Here is a 7688-nt window from a genome sequence, read left to right as displayed (position 1 = left end):
CTTCTGTGGGATCGGACCAGATGGGCTAGCCTTCGCTTCACACGTGTATCAATGAACTTTGGGCGATCATGACCATGTCGCCGGTTCACTGGTTGTCCTTCCTTGGACCACGTTTGGTAAGTGCTAACCACTGCATACTGAGAACACTCCACAAGACCTGCCGTTCTGGAGATGTTCTGACCCAGTTGTGTATCTATCACAATTTAGCCCTTGTCAAAGTCGCCCAGATCCTAACACTGGCCCATTCTGTTTCCAACACATGTACTTAAAAAATGGAATGGTCACTTGCTGCCTAATATATCCAACCCCTTGTCAGGTGCCATTGTAACCAGATATTCAATGTTATGATGTTTGTGTATATTCATCACTTATATTCAAAATCACCCTTCAGAAGATTGATTGCACGGCCAAAGAACCAAGACTCCAGGCAGACTTCTCACTAATTCAAGTTTATTTTTGGTTATATTAGTCTAATATATGTAGTCACACTCCAGAATATGAAAATAATGCTTCTAATTAAAGGTAAAGGATTAGAAAGACTTTGTTACGCCAACCAAATGTTACCTAGTAAAATGTGGGCTCCAACTTATTTTATATTCTCGGAAACACGTAATATACACGTCAGTACAGCTATCTATATATCTATCTCATATTTATCTATCCAATTTTTTGGGGAGGAGGGACAAGCAGGACTATTTATTCCAAATTAGGGATTTATTTTTATTTTTACGGGTTCTTTTATTTTGGGATAAAGCTGCTTGTTTGTTTTACTGAGGCTCAGGTTAGAAGGGAACTTTGTGTTACCTGCATATCACCAAATTCATTTTACGGATGATAGTGTGTAAAGAAACATGCAGAGAAGGCACAATTAATGCCTTCTTTGCATTTGCTTCAGTTTCCTCTGCCACATAAAATTCCTATGACATAATCAATGATGTCATTGGTTTCCTTAATATCCACCCAATTGCAGAAGCAGCAGAACACATTGCTTAATATGATTTCTGTGTGTTTATGGTTGCTATCGACCGTCAATATAGAATTAACCTGTTAATATACGTTGGACGGGCGGGAAGAGGTTGAAGAATTCCACCTTCTACATTTATCTATATCATTAAGCTTGAAACATGACCAACTGCCTGAATGTAGGGGCCTAGGAGTTGGTAAAGCTCCTGTACCTTTTTGGGGCTATGTAAGAGATTGTAATTGTAACTTAGCCCTGGATGTCTCTGTTGCATTGGTTTCAGGACCTTCATGAAAGGCTATTTCATAGTTGCCAACAGTCCTGAATTTGGGAGGACTGTCCCGAATTTACAGAGACAGTCCCGGGAAATTACTGTCCCGGACGTGTCCCGGCCACTGCCTTATTCAATTGTATCTGCATCCTCAGGACGCAGATACAATTGAATATTATGGCAGGGCAGGAAACTCCGCTCCCTGTTCTGCCATTCACTCCAGGAGCGGAATCCCTGTCCAGAGAGTTTCCGACGCTCCTAGAGTTGAGTTCCGCTGCTAGAGGTAGTCCCTGATGCCACTGTCCATATATGGACAGTGACGTCAGGGGCCCCTCCAGAAAAATGATTACCCGGCCAGTGCATTGGCAATGCTCTGGCTGGGGATTCCACTCCTAAAGGACCCCCGTTTAGGAGCGGAATCCCCAGCTCCTAGACAGGGGGTTCTCAAGGAGTGGAATTCCCAGCCAGAGCATTGCCGATGCACTGGCTGGGATTCCTCTTCTGGAGAAGCCCCTGATGTCACTGTCCACATGTGTACAGTGAGGTCAGCGGCTCCTCCAGGAGAGGAATCCCTGGCCAGAGCGTCAGCAATTCTCTGGCTGGGGATTCTGGTCCAGAAGGAGCCCCTGATATCACTGTCCAAATATGAGTGTGCCAGGTGTGTGTGTGTGTGTGTGTGTGTGTGTGTGTGTGTGTGTGTGTGGCACTATCTATGGGGGTGTGTGGCACTATCTATGGGGGTGTGTGGCACTATCTATAGGGGTGTGTGTGGCAGCACTATCTACGGGGGTGTGTGTGTGGCACTATACGGGGGTGTGCGTGTGTGTGTGGCACTATCTACGGGGGGTGTTTGTGGCATCATCTACGGGCCTCACCACATAAGACACACCCTCAAAAGAAGCCAGACCATGTGTCCCTGGGGAAAAAATTAAAATGTTGGCAACTATGCTATTTTTTGCTGACTGCAAATAGGCGGCAATGAATTTTATATGATTCTGAATACAGTGAACGCGTTACTTTTTGAAGTTGAAATAATTGGCATCATATTCCTTCATATTCAGAATTACAGATATACATATTTATTTATGCAGCTTGATCTTGAATCATATCAAGATTCTTTTTCTTGTCCTGGAAGAAGAGAATATATTTTAAATGGGTTTCTCTTAACATTCTGGGAATTTCAATGATTTGGAGTGCTAGATTTAGATAAAGGTAGATGATACATATTTGATTACAGATTACCCACCCTATATAATGCATTCAAGTTTAGGTGCAGCCTTGGTAACATGTCTAATAGGGAATCATCGACAGCAATTTCATATCATATACCTATGTGCAGATTACTTTCTTTAAAGAGGTTCTGTCACCAGATTATAAATGCCCTATGTCCTATCTAATTTGATCGGCGCTGTAATGTACATAACAGTGGTTTTTATTTTGAAAAATTATCATTTTTTCACGCAGAACCCACAGCATAAATTGACATGCTGCAGAATTGAAAGTCGCAGCGCAGAACACTTTCTGCATGAAAATTTTCTACCTGGGATTTGCAAAATCTCATTCACTTTGCTGCTAATGTAAATGCTGCGGGATTTTCACACAGAATTCGGTTGTGGAAATTATGCAGCGTTTACTCTACATGGGAACCCGGCCTAATACTCAGTAACAGAGCAAGAAACCTGCAAGAAATGAATATTTTCAAACAATTTTGGACTGAGAAAATAGTTATTTTGCGGTAAGAGCTATACGGGGACATGTAGTTTGGAGGTTCTGTTGTATAAACGTGTGTGTGTGTGTATATATATATTATAATTAGCTTCACTTTGATGTACTCTGATCTGTCCTGTGGGGTGGGAAGGGTTTCAGGATAGAATTCTTCCCATTAAGTTAAATTATAATGTACCTTATTGATATTTTGCCTTCTTCTGGATGAACCAGTTTTCCTTTTGATGGTATAACTTGACAGGTTTCATTAAAGAGGTTTTCACAGGATATGTCATAAATGTCAGATAGATGCGGGTTCCACCTTTTTTAACATTAAAAAAAAAAAAAGACACCACCAACATTTTTTAAAAGAATGTGTATAATAAAAACTTGATTTAAATAATGTCGTTTTCTTATAATACATTATTTTTAAATGGCGGTCATTCATCTGAATAGCCGACTATATCATACATCGATGGGCTGGTCCACCAGAACGGAGGTTACTCTAACTTAACAGCTTTCCACTTATACTTTTAAAGGGTAATCCTCAGTGGGAGGCCCCCCCTTATGACATTCATATGCCCTATTATGGCATATGGAATGGAGTTGTCCAGGAGGATAGCCACATATATGAGATTAGAGGCCGCTGTTTAGTAAGTAAGCAATTAGGGGACAGTCATATACAGCAGATTTTGTTGCAGACATTTCTGCCACTAAAAATCAGTTCCATACATGTGAATAGGGTTGTATCTGCAGCAAATTCATTCAGATGATTAGAACTGATTTTTGTCGCAGACATTTTCTGCAACAGAATCTGTGTCTGACTGTATTCCGACTGTATGCATGCAGCATAAGCACTACAAAGTAAAAAGTTAAGCAGGACTTGCATAAAACTGCAGCACCCATTGGATTAATCTAACTTGCAGACAACTTTAATGCTTCCTCATAGGGAAAAAAAACTTGTGGCCGTCTAAAAAAGTTGTAGCCCATAGAAAAACATTAAAGTGACTAGTGATTTGCAGTATTGCAGCAGTTTTACGACCATGTTACGTCCGTAATGGACGGAATGTATTTCGGCCGGAAGACCCGGACCGAACACACTGCAGGGAGCCGGGCTCCTAGAATCATAGTTATGTACAACGCTAGGAGTCCCTGCCTCGCTGCCTGACAACTGTCCCGCACTGAAAACATGATTACAGCACGGGACAGTTGTCCGGCAGCGAGGCAGGGACTCCTAGCATCGTACATAAATATGATGCTAGGAGCCCGGCTCCCTGCAGTGTGTTCGGTCCGGGTCTTCCGGCCGAAATACGTTGCGTCCATTACGGACGTAACATGCTCGTGTGAATCCAGCCTTATTGTGTAGCCCCAGCTTAAAGACTATGTACACCTTTGAAAACTTTTTTTTTTTTAAATAAAAATGTGTATCCGTGTGATTGGTGCAACTTTCTAATTACTTTATTAAAAATTATTTTTACTTTGAGATACAACTGCTTTGAATCCTGTATACAGGGCAGCTGTATCGTGCGCTAAGACCTGAATCCCTCAGGTCCGCAGGACTGACTGATTCAGTGACAACGGGTCCTGCGTGTCTGACACACAGGATCCACCAGTTATCGATCACATTTAAGTTATGAACTTAGATCCAGTGGCGGATCATCATTAGGGTTGTAATGAACAGCACGGGCCCCCTCATCCCCAGTGGCATCGCTGGCACCAGAGGCGGCCCCAGTGCTAGCAACAGCCACATTCACTTGTATCTGCATCCTCAGGACGCAGAAATAAATTAATACTATAGGCTGCAGGCCACATTAGCCCTGCAGCCTATAAGGCGCTGGCAAGACTCCCTGCGCAGGCCGGCGTGATTATGTCACTGTATCACACTGGTCTGCGCATTCGTCCCGACCAGAGGATATGCAGCGCTCCATCCGTCGTGGGAACAGGGCAAGGTAAGTACAAAATAAATATATATATATGTATATATTTTTTTTTCTTTTGCGGGGGCTGTGTGGCAATATACAAGGGGGGGGGGTTGCTGTGTAGCACTATATACAAGGAGGGGAATTGCTGTGTAGCACTATATACAAGGGGGGGGATTTCTGTGTAGCACTATATACAAGGGGGGAAATTGCAGTGTAGCATATATACAAGGGGTGATTGCTGTGTAGCACTATGTACAAGTGGGAGCACTGTGTGGCACTATATATAAGGGGGCTGTGTGGCAATATATGGGGGGAATTTCTGTGTAGCACTATATACAAGGGGGGAGGCACTGTGTGGCACTATATACAAGGGGGGGCTGTGTGGCAATATACGGGGGGCGATTTCTGTGTAGCACTATATACAAGGGGAGAGCACTGTGTGCAGCTATATACAAGGGGAGGGGGCCTTGTGTGGCACTATATACAAGGAGGGGAGTTGTGTCACGCTATATACAGTGCTGTGTGGCACTATACTGAGCTGGGACTGTATGCCACTTTTTACAAGGGGGGGCTGTGTGTCGTTATCTGCAGGGGGGCTGTGTGTTTGTGTGTCGCTATCTGCAGGTGGCTGTGTGTGTGTCGCTATCTACAGGGGGCTGTGTGTAGCGCTATCTACAGGAGGCACAAAGGGGGCACTATTACTGTGGGGGCACAAAGGGGGCATGGTTACTGATGGGGCACTTTTAATGTGTCGAGCACTGAGGGATCATTATTACTGTCTGGGGCACAGGATTACGAGTTTGTTTAGAGGATGGTGTATAGGTGGACAGGGTGCTGGAAAAGCGAATAACCAACATGTCTGTGTGTCAATTTCTGCAGAGACGAGTGGTGGTCTGGGCGGATGGAAAAAAAAAGGGAAAGTGAACGACTAATCAGAGAAGACATCAACTGTGAGTCACTAGATATAAATGTGCTGTAATCACTTATATTGTCTGCAGACCTCCTGTGTAATCCTGGCATCTACCACTATATGGTCACTATGTGGTGGTAATATTGGTCTTTGATATAGTGGTTTTTGTTCAGTAACCGTAAGGGCGTATTATTCAGTAACTATGTGGTTATGATGTGGGGGTATTCAGTAACTGTATGAGGGTATTATTCAGTCACTCTGTGGTTATGGTGTGGAGGTATTATTCAGTAACAGTACGGGGGTATTATTCAGTCACTATGTGGTTATGGTGTAGAGGTATTCAGTATCAGGGTTTTCAGTATCAGGGTATTCAGTATCAGGGTATTATTCAGTATCAGTATGGGGGTATTATTCAGTCACTGTGGTTATGATGTGGCGGTATTATTCAGTAAAACTGGTGGTATTATTCAGCCACTATGTGGTTATAATGTGGAGATATTATTCACTAACAGTATGGGTGTATTATTCAGTCACTTTGTGGTGATGGTGTGGCGGTATTATTTGGACCTTATATTCTGTTATTATTGGTCTTATAGTGAGTTGTATTCAGTAACAGTTTGTAATATTTGATCTGGTATAGTGGTATGATGTAATAACTGTATATGTATATAGATAATTTTTTTTTGTGAGAGGGGGGATTTATGCTTTGGGGCTTGCAACACTCCTGGACGCGCTAGAAATTTGTGATGCAGTTCTCTGCACACCGCCTTCTGAATTGACTGCATTATTGATACAGTAAGGGTGTGTTCACATCTGTGTCAGGGTTCCTTTGATGGCTTCCGTCAGACCTTTCAACCCATCAACGGAAAGGCAAACGAAACAATAGCTCCCGTTTGCATTACCATTGATTTCAATGGTAATGTTTCCATTGCAAATGGTTTCTGTTTGTCTCCGTTCCATAAGGTTTCTGTTTTTTTGGAGGAATAGCTTAGTGGACTCATAGACTTTCTATTGAGACCATACGATGCTCGGAAGAATGACTATAAGAAACAAAGGGGCACAGCGCTCACCCGAGCCCTTCTACTTCTTCGTTTAACCGATCGGTGGGGGCCACAGTGCTTGGACCCCCACCGATCAAAACATCTGACATTTCACTATGACATGTCAAGTTTTTTCTAAAAGTTTAGTTACACTTTAAAGAGAGGTGTTAACTTGTTTTATTTGATGTGTTAAAGGCTATGTACACCTTTTAAAAACTACAGCTGCTTTGTATCCTGTATACAGAGCAGCTGTATCTAGCACTAAAACCTGTATACATCAGGTCAGTGGGACTGACTGGTTCAGTGACAGCGGGTCCTGCGTGTCTGACACACAGAATTGAGCTGTTATTGATCACATCTAAGTTCATATACTACGGTTTTATATTTGAAAAAAATTATTAATAGGATAGCTATTTTAAAGTTTTAATAAAAGTTCAAAGAAGAAAAGCGTTGTTTAGGAGTCTCGCAAGGGAAAAGGGGGTTGGGGGAGTTCCGTTACGTGCAAGAGAGAAGGAGGGGGCTCATGTTGTATCCTCAGCCCAGGGCCCATGGTACACTAAAGCCGCCACTGCTTAGATGTGATCAATAACAGCTCAAACACGCAGGATATGCTGACACTGAACCCATCAATGCCGCTGTCCTGACAGTATACAGCGTTCTAGATACAGCTGATCTGTATACAGGATACAAAGTAGCTGTACCTCCAAAGTAAAAATAATTTTTAATAAAAAGTATTAAGAAAGTTGCACCCACCACACACGTTTTTTTTTTTGTTTTTTTTTAAAAGCAATCATTTTCAAAGGTGCTAGACTTACTGTTAGCCTCTTTTATTCATCACACCATGTATTCAATGCAAAAAGTTTGACCTGTACCTTTTGAA

At 42.5% G+C, this 7688-nt stretch overlaps 1 long non-coding RNA gene across 1 annotated transcript; it reads right to left on the bottom strand.

The window, feature by feature from the left end:
• Nucleotides 1–430: 430 nt before the first annotated feature.
• On the bottom strand, nucleotides 431–4016 carry LOC142662747 (uncharacterized). The gene is made up of 2 exons (XR_012850968.1): nucleotides 3136–4016; nucleotides 431–2360 (listed from the first exon to the last, which is right to left on the bottom strand). It is a non-coding gene; the product is annotated as an uncharacterized LOC142662747 (long non-coding RNA).
• Nucleotides 4017–7688: the final 3672 nt, after the last annotated feature.

The sequence above is a fragment of the Rhinoderma darwinii genome, chromosome 10, assembly GCF_050947455.1.
Source record: "Rhinoderma darwinii isolate aRhiDar2 chromosome 10, aRhiDar2.hap1, whole genome shotgun sequence".
NCBI classification, from domain to species: domain Eukaryota; kingdom Metazoa; phylum Chordata; class Amphibia; order Anura; family Rhinodermatidae; genus Rhinoderma; species Rhinoderma darwinii.
This window is presented reverse-complemented; position numbering and strand designations above follow the sequence as displayed.